Consider the following 12,896-nt stretch of genomic DNA (forward strand, 5'->3'; position numbering starts at 1 on the left):
CCTATGATGCTGCTTGGCCTGCTGTGTTCATCCAGCCCTGCACCTTGTTGTCTCGGATTCTCCAGCATCTGCAGTTCCTACTATCTCTCTCAGACTCCTGCTTTATTTCAAGGCCAGATGCCCTACAAGGATGGGTATTGCAAGACAAGGGCTACCTTTTGCAGCCATGGCTAATGACTCTGATACACAACCTATGACTGATGTTAAGTGTAGCCATTCTTCCATTGGGACCATGGTAGAGCGCATAAAAAGCATCCTGAAGATAAATTTCCACACATCAAACAGGTCTCTGGGGCTTTGCAGTACAATGTAGATGGAGTGTGCATAATCCTTGCTGGCTGCACTCTGCACAACTGGAGTAGGGCGAGAGAGGATGAGATTGTCACTGAAGAGTTGGGAGAGCGACAGCAGTCTTTCAAAGAGGAAGCAGATGACATTGAGTGGGACCATTAGTACCCTTTGCATGACAGAACACATCAGTGTCAGGCACAACAAGCGAGACAGATCTTAATTGATACCCATCTCCAATGAATAAGAGGAGGGTGAAGTGATCATTCATTGACTGTACATTTGTTGTTATTTGAAAGATAAGCAGCTCTTGTTTATTCCCAGAGTCAAATGCAGTTTTTCTTGTTTGTTTTATCTTTGCTTTTCCAATTGTTCAATAAAAGTTAACACTTTAATTTGTTTGAAGTCTTGCCTACATGTGATACTCCCACATTGAACCAATGACAACATCTTATGCCTAGAATAGAAAAAGAATATCCTTTATTGTCACGTGTACTCAAGTACAGAAGTGCAGGAGTACGGTGAAAAGTTTACAATGTCGCCTCTTATGGTGCCATCTTAGGTACTAAATGCCTAGGTACAAATCTTAGATACAAAAAGACGAATAAAATAGAAAAGTAGTTGCATTACTTTACAGTGATACATAGTGTAAGTTAGAAATATGACGTAGTTGAAAGGCGAGTTGAAAGGATAGACGTTACACTCAGATAAACAATTGCAAATAAACATTTCTGAAGAAGGGTCCACACCCAAACGTCAGCTTTCCTGCTCCTCTGATGCTGCTTGGCCTGCGGTGTTCATCCAGCTCTACACTTTGTTATCTCAGATTCTCCATCATTGGCAGTCCCCACTATCTCTCCGCAAATAAACATTGTATTGCAATAGCTCAGCTCAGGGGTTTTCACATGTGGGGTGACTGCCAGTACCAGACCGCAGTCTAACAACTGTCCCCACATGGCTCCAAGCTGCCAATCCGCTCCGCACCAGCTCTCAGTTGCTCCAAGGTAAGTTTTCTCTAGGACTTCTCTCCCTGTGCTGGCCTCCGCTCCGGGACTTGCCTCCCCATGCCGGCCTGCACTACACAGTTCGCTTCCCCATGCTGGCCTCCCCTCTGGGGGCTTGCTTTCCTGCACCGGTTTCCACTCCGGCATCCACATGTCCCATGCCAGCTTCCGCTCTAGGACTTGCTTCCCCGTGCCAGCTTCTGCTCCTTCGACTCGCCTCTGGGGTCTTGCCAGCAGTGACCTCCGGTCTGGATTCACCTCCTCCATTCTCCTCTGGGTAAGTCAGAAGTTGAAAAAAAATGCAGAAAAGGAGGAGAAAGAGAGAAGATAAAGAAAAAGAATGGATGGAGCAGAGGAGCTGCGGCTAGAGGCTCTGCCACCATCTTGTGTAGAGGTACCTAGGCATTACAGAAAGAGTAAGACTCCCTTAGACAGGGCTCCAACATGATATGGAGCTAAAGGTGTGTAGCCTCTGAAGCTTCATTCTTGTAGCTACAACTAAAATGGCAATGAATCAGACAGATGAGGATGTAAATTAGTAATACATTTCTGAATGTGAGCTTCTAGCTCCAATGAAGTGCCACTTGTGGTATCTATTTGTCGTCAGAAGCTGTTTGTTTTTACTTTCCTCCAACTATGTGAACTGTAAAGGGCTATTCTTGGTTGGCAGTGATTGAGTTGGCTTCAAATATGGTGCTTTTGGCATGAATCCCAATAGGTTCCAGCAGCGGTGAGTACTTCCACAGCTAGTCAATGCAAGATAGTGTGAAGCCAGTGCCATATCAGCATTGTACATACACAATAACGTGAGCAACAGAGATGTATGAGGGTATACTCACCAGAATTCACGGAGAGATACCTTCCATGAAACGCCCTGAAATTTACTGTGGACTTTTTGGTAAAATTCAGCTCCATGTCACCGACAGAAACATGGCTGTTGTTGACCCATACAGTTCTTCTTTAAGAAGTACACGTGTTCTTGTGCTTATTCACACCGTTTGTTTTTTAGCAGTTGACACTGAAGATAAGTGAAATATGAGCAACTCCCTTTTACAAGAATTGGAACCAAATCTGGCAGCTGGAAGGTTCCCTAATCACACAATTGATAAAGATGACCTGCTTCTTTATGCAAGTTCCCCCATTAAGTCTCAGAAAGTGCATTATTAACATTCACTTTTTTACTGAGACATGGATTTTCTTGGGAATGTCTGCCTCATTGACTCCCCTGAACTCACAATATTTCTCTGTAACTGTTATGGAAACACTTCAATAGACTGAAGTCTCTGCTTAAGTTTCATAGGCTCTGTGATTATGGTGATATATACATAGGTGACAGCAGAGATTTTAGTCAGTGCACAAATCCAAGCTGTGGGATGGTGTGTGAAAATGGTGAGCAGCTGCCATTCTTTATTGAAGTGCAGGTAGAGGAACTGCCAAGGATCATATTCAGGAGAACTAATTTTCATTAGGATCTACTGCATAGGTTCACGACTGGGAAAATAGGCTTGATGATCATAAATGACATTTATTATGGCACTCTGTACCAGCGATAGTCACAGACTGTGATCCCTTGTGCAACCCTAACTACAGTTATGACATGTGGGATGTTGATGGGGCACAGCTGGTTAAGTCTTCTAAAGGGAGCTCCTGGGTTATTTATTGCACTAACAATGAACTCCCTCATGATAGGGGTTCATGTGCATGAAATATCATCCTTGGTGGTCTATAGTTTTGTGAAAGAAAATGATGCATGAATTCTTATCTGAAACCATTTCACAATACACTCAAATTTAGATGTATTTGGTTCTGATGTTAACTGTAATCATTACAGAGGAGAAATCAATGTAAAGGTATCTCCCAGTGTAGAAACTGATTTGCCCGCAAATGCTAGTGTCATGAGTGTTTGATTGTTCTAATTGCAGTCAAGTGGGACGAGTTGTAGAAACTAGCAAGGGTCATGGCAGGATATTTCCATTTGGCCCTGACAGTGTTAATGGGTCCTGCAAAAATCAAAGAGAAATACTTCTGTTTGTAATAACAACCAAAGTAAATGGAAAACAGTACAAGGTATAAAATGTCCTTCATGGCTTTCCACTCTAGAAAACTGATTTGATAGAAGGAGCTGCCATTGATTACATGCATGTCAAGAGATGTCAGGCAGTTACTCATTTTCTGGATTGAATCAAAATATTGGCTAGATCTGTTCAACACTAGTTATAAATATATACAGGTATACTGACATTGTGGATCAGAGGCTACTCTATAGTAGGAAGCTATCAAATATCATTTTTCACTTTCTATCAAAAGACAATTGACACACTGTAAGTGAATGCAGGCCATGGCTTTTATCTTACTCTGCCCCCTGGCATTCTACCAGTACCACCTTCTTCCGGCACATATTTTAAGTAAGGAGAAAGATATCTTCTGCAATCACATTACCACCTTGCTGATTGACCCCTTGATTTTGCAAGGGATTGTAGAAACCTACAACTCTGGAGCCAAGAGACACTCCCACACCAAGTTCAGGAGTTCTAAACATAACTTGCTATTAGCAGGACAGGCTTGTTTGCACCTTGGTCAGGTTATAGCCACTTTTCGTTGAGCACTTTGAAGGAAAAGCAGCCATAGACCCAAAGTGATCCCAATGCCTAAATTACATCAACTTATGTGCATTTACATTTACATTCCTGTGACAATCAGTGTGCAAGCCTCTAAATATTGCACTGTAGTCAATGGTCATCCATTGACACTGCAGAAGCTCAGTAATTTCTATTCCTTCCTCACTTAGTATATAAATAGCTTCTGCCACTAGTCAGAAATTTTGGAAACTGATATGATTTTTATTATGCAGGTTTACCAAATTGCCCTCCCACATATAATTTTTTGTGTATCTGAATGCATAAATCTCCTAGTGCTTTTAGAATTTTATCATTTAATCTGTATTTCCTATCTTCACTATTTCTCACAACATTTCCATTCATATTTTTTCACATTAAGTTTCATTTGACATCCAACTGCCCAATCCACTAAACTATCCATGTCCTTTCAGACTTTTCTTACACTACTTTTCTTAGTTAATTATGTCCCTTGTATGTACCAATATATTTGAAAATTAAGAAATAGACTTTTTTCATTCATTAACAGGTTGAAGATATCACCGGCTAGGCTAGCATTTATTGCCTTTCCTAATTACCCAGCGGGCAGTTTTTTAAGAGTCAATCATATTGACATGGGTTTGAAGTCACATGTATGCTAGGTGAGGATGGTAGATTTCTTTCCCTAAAGGGCATTAGTGAACCAGATGGATTTTCCAACGATTGGCAATGGCCATCATTAAACTCTTAATTCTAGTTTTTTATTTTATTGAATTCAAATTTCACCATCTACCATAGCTAGATTCAAACCCAGGTCCCCAAGATATTTTGTGGGTCTCTGGATTAACAGTCTAGTAATAATACCACTAGGCCATCCCCTCCCCCTCTTCCTATTCACAAGTCTAGATCATTCTATACATTGAGAAAAATAATGGTCTCAAAACTGACCCCTGGGAGACTCCATTGTTTACATCCCTCTTGCTCCAAATAATTCTCTTAAGCTGTACTCTCTGTTTTCTTTCCTTTAAGTAGCTTCCAAACTGTCACATTCCCTTGAAAGCCATATACCTTAATTTAGCCATAAGTCCCTGTGCAACACTTTAACAAATGGCTTTTAAAAATAAATACACATAATATCCACTGCCTTTCTTTCATTTACACATTCCATTATTTCTTCAAAGAGCTCAATTTTTCAGACATGGCATTTCCTTTATCAGTAGGTGGTACTTGCCATTAATTAAGCTGCATTTACCGAATGATAATTAATTTGAAACTGCATTGTGGCCTTTAAGAAGTTTAGACATTTCTTACCGTGTTTATCCATACCCATTTTTGTACAGAGGCATCACATTGGCCTCCAGGTTTTCAATATTGCTTCAATATTGAAAGATATTTTAAAAGTTGTAGTCACAACATCAGCTATTTCCTTTCTGAGCGTTCTGGAAATCACCTGAACCTGTCTTTTGATTTTCGATTTCACCAAATTTTTCAGTTCAGTTTCTTATCTATGATATAATTAATCCACCTCCTCCAGGGATAAATTTTCATTCTATTGTATTCTTTGAAATCTGTGGAGAAGTACAAGTTTACTACGGTTATTCTTTCATGTTGTATAATAAGATTTCCCTTCTTCATCTCTAATCGGTCCTACTTTCTATACATCTACATAATGCTTGATTATGCCTTTTGTTACCTGCTAGCTGCTGTTTATACCCCACCCCCCTTAGCCTTTGTAACCTCTGATTTTGTTTTCCTCTTTTTTTATATAGTCCACTTGATTTTTGTTTGTGATTTCACTCTCCATATGTACTTTTTCTCTTTTTTCAATCTGAATGAATCTGTTCATCCTAGGAACTCCAGTTGAATCCTCTTTACTTTTGTAAATAAATCAAGTCTGTGACTCAAATACCTTGGTGGAATCTTACAGGGCCCTGAACGACATTGGCCAATGTGAAAGACCTGGGACAATCACTTGAGAAGTCCAATGAGGCCTTTCTTGATATTTAGAACAACTAGTTATGTGTCCTAATGGAGATGAAATTCTTATCAGAGAGCAATGAAAGGCTAATAAATGAAGATTATTGCTATTAACACCAAATCTCACATTATTAGCCTGTGGCTTCCCATTGAGCCATGGGTCAGACAAAATCTAGATGCCAAGAATTCCTGACATGTAAGTCAGAGGAGATGATTCCAACCAGCTGTTTGTTTCTCTGGATCACCATCTTGTACACCTGGCACCAACATCTCAGGGCTCCATGGACAGCATCTGTAGGCACCCATGTCCATGGACATTGGCATCTGACACCTGCCAGCCTCTCAGCACCATCATGGCACATCTCTGTTCTGCTTAGACTACACTGCTGCCTGTCAATGCTGCACTTTGAGGCATACCACCAACTATCATCGCAATGCTTTATTGGCTTTATTGGTATAGAAGTTGGGAGGTCATGTTGCAGCTGTATAGGACATTAGTTCCGCCACTTTTGGTGTATTGCATGCAATTCTGATCTCCCCGCTATAGGAAGGATGTTTTGAAACTAGAAAGGGTTCAGAAAAGATTTACAAGGATGTTGCTCGGGTTGGAGGGCTTGAGCTATAGGGAAAAGCTGAATAGGCTGGGGCTGTTTTCCCTCATGTGTCGGAGGCTGAGGGATGACCTTATAGAGGATTTTAAATCAGGAGGGGCATGGATAAGGTAAATAGGCAAGGTCTTTTCCCCAGGATGGGGGAGTCCAAAACTAGAGGGCGTAGGTTTAAGATAAGAGGGGAAAGAGTTAGAAGGGACCTAAAGGGCAACTTTTTCACACAGAGGATGGTGCGTATATGGATTGAGCTGCCAGAGAAAGTAGTGGAGGCTGATACAATTACAACATTTAAAATGCATTTAGATGGGGATATGAATAGGAAGGGTTTAGCGGGATATGGGCCAAATGCTGGCAAATGGGACTGGTTTTATCTAGGATATCTGGTCGGCATGGATGAGTTGGACCGAAGAGTCTGTTTCCATGCTGTATATCCCGATGATGTTATGAGAACATTTTGCTTTCAGGGACAGGAACCCGTCTTACAGATTGTTCTAGGCTGCATCTCAGGGTTACTTGCTCTTTTAACACACTCACTTTGTGAAATGTGGGTGTTCACACTGTCTTGCCCCACCTTGCCTTGCCCTGCCTTGTCTTTTAGCGTAGATACAAAGCCAGACAGTTTGTCATGGTTGCCAGCAATCACTAGTCATTGGAGGGATATATTGCTGAACGCCACTATGCATGTTAGTGTTACACCTGTGCCATGTGCCAATCATGTATGTGGCAGACACACTGTATGCGCTTCAACCAGAGAGGCATATCTTGAATTAGATGAAGAGAAGTGTTCACTTACATCACCTCCTTCAGACAGTGGGGGATCCCGCTCACTAAATCAAGGGAAGCTTTTGATATCTGAGACATGGTCATCTGGTTGCTTGGGGCAGTTACATTCAGAACAGTGACCTTGAAGGGGCTGAGGAACAGAATGTCAGTCATCTCATCTCACCTCCCACCTTGGCTCTTCCTGCACTGGGAGAAAGGGAGCAATGGAGTGAGATGAAGGTGGGTGGTACAGCTGCTACTGCTGATGCAGGCAGGGGAAAGATGGTGAGGTGACCTGAGTAAGTGAGAAGAAGATGCAGAGACCCTCATGCAATTGTCCCAAATGTGCGCCGTTAATTACCTATTCCTCCACTATAGCGACACTCTTGTCTGATACCAGCTAGATTCCACCATTCGGCATAGCTAGAAAAACTCACCACTGCTAGGATATCCCAGAATAAGCATACATTCCTGGTGCCAGAAGGCCAATGTGCATCTGAACAAGTGCTAGCAGTCCATAGACACTCTGCAAGGCTCATTGACACTTGTCCTGAACTTTGCAGAGAAGGGGAAATTGATACACTGCTTTGCAACTAGGGACCTGGGGGGCCTGCTGAATGGGAAGGTGCAGAGGAGGCCTGTTCTTTCCCCCAGGATCAGCAGAGAAAGCCATGACAGACACTGCCAGCCTAGCCTGAGGTTGCCACCCAGTCAGTGTGGTGTCAACCATGTGGAGGAGCATTCAACAATACAGGAGAAAGGTCAGTGGTCCTTGCTCACTCTGCCAGTGTATGTATCATTATCTTTCTCTCCTCCTTCATACTGTAGGGACCAGCATTATTTTTCTTTTATTTTTCTCATTTTTGGCTTGTAACTGAGAGTTGAAGTTAAGAACTGAACTGTAAACGTTCAACAGCAGCTAGTTTTAAAAGAAAAGAACAAAGACACATGTTTTCTGCTGGGAATGGGCCAGTAAGGAAAAACTTAATTACTGATCTAAAGACACAGTCAACGAATCAGAACCAAACCATTGCAATGCTCAAGGCTGGCAGCTGGTTTGATGTTGAATTGATCAATCAAGAGAGAACTGGTTCGGACTGGGTTTTGGCAGAAGGCAGTGCGATCTTTGGAGACTTTCAGAAATGGTCCTACTTGGTTTTGCTCTCTCTAGTTTTTCTCCACTTATCAAATTGTTGAAGGTTCTGAGAAAAGAATCCCAGTCTGTAAGGACTCAATAAATGTTTCTAGGAGTCTACTGCAATTGTTTAGATTAAACAGTGACTTCAGAACTCAAGCAAGATTTACAGTACTAATTGCCTGTGAACAACTAATTGTCCAAGGATTTCATAACGTGTCAATCAGTGGAAACAGTTTATTGATCTAGCAAATTATAATTCTTTTATTTTCCTTTCTGATTTATCTCTTAACTATATCTGTCTATCTGTATCTGTGTGAGTGACTTTTATGACCAATGTGAATTGGGCTTTAGGTCATAGATATTAATTAGACTACCTTGTTGTTTATATGTGTTCTGCTAAAGTTACATTAAAAGAACACATTGTTAATTTTTGCTTAATTTATAAACTTGGTGTTCAAGCTCTGTAATTCATAAAGTCTAGTTAGAAAAAATTGGGCAGTTTGGAGGGTCATTGAATGTATTAATTTCATTGTGTTGTGAATCCAGTAGCAGTAAGGCTGATTTGGTTTGGCTTGCTGTCCCCATGTGGTAACAACACTCACTCCATCTCTTCAACTGCAGTCACCTCCCACCCAAGACTCATGCTCTGCCACTCTCACTGTTGCATGCAACATCTTCCCTCACTCACTCTCACCTACCCTATACCTCCATTGTTCTAACCCTGCTCACCAGGCTTCATGGAGATAAACTGCCCATGAAATTTGACAAAATCATGCAACCAAAACGTGGTCAAATTCAGTCCTTCTTGTTGAAAGTTTCCCATTATTTATCTACAGGATGATCTGCCTATTTTCCTCTGTACTTTATTTGAGATGGTTCCCTTCTTATGTTCCTGAAATTGATTTTTAGGCTAATATTTTTTATCTTTTAGTTGCAATCTCTTTGAAGTTTTGATAGGAAACATAACTGGGCTAAATACCTTGTTGACAGTGCAGACATGATGGCTGGAATGGTGGAATGGCCTTCTTCTGTACTGAAATAATTCAGTGATTTTGTGGCGGAATCTTGGTAAGGGTCTGAGTGATGTGGGCCGTGGTGAGATGTGTGGCAGAATCAGATGAGAAATCTGACAAAGCCCATCTCAACATCAGAGCAACTCACTGCATCCCTTCTGCTTTTCACAAGTGGTACGGTGAGTTTCTTGCGAGGCAATGGCGAGTTGCTAACTAAGGAGGAATGTCTGTTGCTAAATACCTTGTTGGCAGCCTGACTCATTTAATCAATATTTAGCTTTCTGTTTTAGCAAACTCACCAGACAAGCTAAACACCGAGAAAACACAACATGGAAAGCAGAGTGGGCACCTGGAGAATTCAGATCACTGCCATCTTTCTCCAAAGGATCTCCATGGACATGGGCACAAGATCTCAAGACATGCATCATGGGTACAGGCTTCATCCCTCCCACATCCACAGACACTGGCACCGGACACATCCAAGTCTATAAGAGGTCCCATGGCACATCTCTGAGCAACTTACAGGATGTTTTTCATTTCAGTGATGCACCTTGGTAATAGCAACTCTCATTGTAAAGCTGTAGCAAGGACACTGTGTGGTCAGGGATTATGTATCTAGTTCACGGACTAGAACAGGCTGCATCTCTTAGAAGCTCACTTACTGTTATCTGAGGGGGCTCAGTCAATCTGAACCTATCTGGATTCACACAACATGCCTGCCTTGCCTTGCTTTGTATTTTGCAGAAATACCAAGCCCCATTTGTTTCTGTCTTGCTTTTCTGTTTAGTGTAAACACAAGAGAAGGAAACTTGTTATAGTTATCAATAGGCCCCAATCAGGTCAAGAAGGATGACCTTCGCTTAGGGTTCCCTTCACAGTAAGTCGAGGGAAGCGTCTGATACCAGCCCTGGGGGGTTGGAAATGGTCTGTCAGCTACTTGAGGCAGTCAGACCCAGGATGCTCTCCATGAAAGGCTGAGGGGCTGAATATCAGGCAACCCACTAGCTGTCTAGAATCTTTCTGCCCTGTTAAGATTTTCTCCTTGAATGAGAGAAAGGTAGATATTAAGGCAGATGAAAGTGCATGGCACAACTGTTATTTTTAATGCAGGTAGGGATGTGTATTGAGTGGGTGAGTAGGCAGCGCTGAGGTTAACGCAGGGTTTGTGGTGTTGAGTTGGAGTAGGCGAGAGAGAGTGAAGGAAGACGTTGCAGGAAATAGTGAGGATGGTAGAGCATGAACCTTGGTGGGAGTTGGGTACAGTAACAGAGATAGTGTAAGTGTGAGGTATAGGAAAGTGTATGGTGACACTTACACTGACGGAATGGAGAATGTCATTAGCCTTCTTACAGTGCTGGGCATTCTTCTAGCTGGCTGAGACTGTATTGATCGAGGTGGCAACCAGCTAGCATGGTTTAGTGCCATAGCCTCTGTTTCTGGTCCTGGGGGAGGAGTATGACCCAGATCTGCGCCACCACATCCAGCAGGAACTCCAGGTCCTTGCCAGGAAAGCAGAGAGTAAATTCTCCCCTGCATGCCATGTCCAAAGAAAATATCAGGAACTGTGCAGTGCAGCTCCAGACAACAGTGCTTGTCTGGATACCCACCAGATTTTTAAAGATGGTGTAGTTGCAAGAGATGCTAGTGAATTCTGGCAGATCTGTCGAGCGGTGAGTTATTTTGGGAATGGCAAGTGATAAGGTGGGGCCGGAATCAGAAGGGTGGGACACTCTAGAGGTGAGGTAAATAGTTAATGAGGTGAGTTTGCCGAGATATGGTGAGAAATCTTGCTTGGCCTCATAGCAAAAAACTTGACACAACCCAGACTTTCCCAAAAGAATGTAAAATTCTGGCCTTTGACACTGTTTCATTGCTGTCCCTGTACCATTTTATTTCTTACTTCTCCCACTTCATTTCTGAAACATAGCTCTAGTATTGCCTTTTGTCATTGGATCTAAAGGACAATGACCCAGGAATTGGTCTAGGAAGCAAAAATCCTTCGCCTTTGTTACACTTACATTATTTTTTTGAGAAGTCCATTTTCAGGTAATACAAGTCACCCATTATTATAGACCTGTTGCTGCATTTTTATTTAATTTGCATTATTTCCGAAATTTTACCTTTTTCCACTCCTTATCAGACTATAACATATTCTGACAGAGTGAAAAAATACTCTCCGTATTTCTTAATTCCAAATTAATGGATTCAATTTTGACAGTGCCCCATACATCATCCCTATGTTTAGGTGCTGTATGGAATCTTTGAAAGTGCCACCGTTTGAAGTTCTTTTACCAGATTTGGGAACAGGACTTACTTCAGAAGAATTGATAGAGAACAATTGTTTTCTCATTGAATTTTAGTTCTATGCCTATTAAATATGAAAATATAAACACATTGCGTGGGATCTTCCCAGCCCCTTAATGACATGGGCAATAATGAGTCTGTTGGTAAATTATGAGGAGAGCAGAAAATAAGATTCTCAACATTAAGAAATAAAAGTCTAATTTTCCACGTCAAATTTTAACAGCTAGATGAGAATCTCATTTTGACACCTGCAACATGTGCCAGCATCTTGTGCGACAAACATAGCATATGTGCTTCAACAAATTGGCCGCGTCTGAAAGTCTGAGGAGAGCAGCCCTCAGTTGAATCCGGGTGCACTGTCACCAAGTCAGAGAGTACTGATACCATCAGTAAAGAGCATCACTTGATCTCAGTGCTGGGACGTGAACACTATCAGTCAGATGCTTGAGGTAATCAGAGTCAGAGGTTGCATAGTCTTAGAGTCTGAGGACCGGGCCATATTCAGTCCCGTGCAACCAGTCAGTGGACTAGTGGTCAGTCAGTTGAGGAGCTGCACAGAGAGCAGTCAGAGGTCTGGTCACTCATCCATTATTGGACTGCTGTTCCAAATTGGTCAGAAATGTAGACGATGGTCAGTCTAAGGGTCTACGCACTGAAAGGTAAGGGAGGTTATCAGGGGCCTCTGCTGTGCCATAAAGAACGAACAATAATTGTGAATGTTTCAACTCAACATGTAGGGGTGGGAGATGGGCAGGGCAAGGGGTACCAGTAGGAGGAGGAAAGCATTGATTGTCACACCACCACCCTGGTTTTGATGGGGGAGCAGTGCATCACAATGTTTGGCATGAATAAGCTGTATGCCTGGGGCTCAAGATGTATATTGGGAGTTGAAGAGTTAAATGAGAGGTTAATTGGAATGTGAGGAAGATCCAACTGGTGGGATTAACAGGGAGGGCAAGACAGAAAGGAACGTGAAGGTTTGAGGAGTCATTAGACTGAGAGGCTAAGTCTGCGACTCACTCCATGAAGTATGACCAATGTTGTTTTCCATCCTCATCCAAATTGTAAGTGTGCAATTGAAATGAAAATGACTGTCGCCATACCCAGAATGGGTGGAGTCTGTAGCTTTGTTTCCATCTGTGAGGGAGCAGGCTTTGCTTGTGAGCAACGTGAGGGCCTTCAAGGGGCAATAACATTAAACAAAC

Source organism: Rhincodon typus, chromosome 16 (genome assembly GCF_021869965.1).
Source record: "Rhincodon typus isolate 14 chromosome 16, sRhiTyp1.1, whole genome shotgun sequence".
NCBI classification, from domain to species: Eukaryota; Metazoa; Chordata; class Chondrichthyes; order Orectolobiformes; family Rhincodontidae; genus Rhincodon; species Rhincodon typus.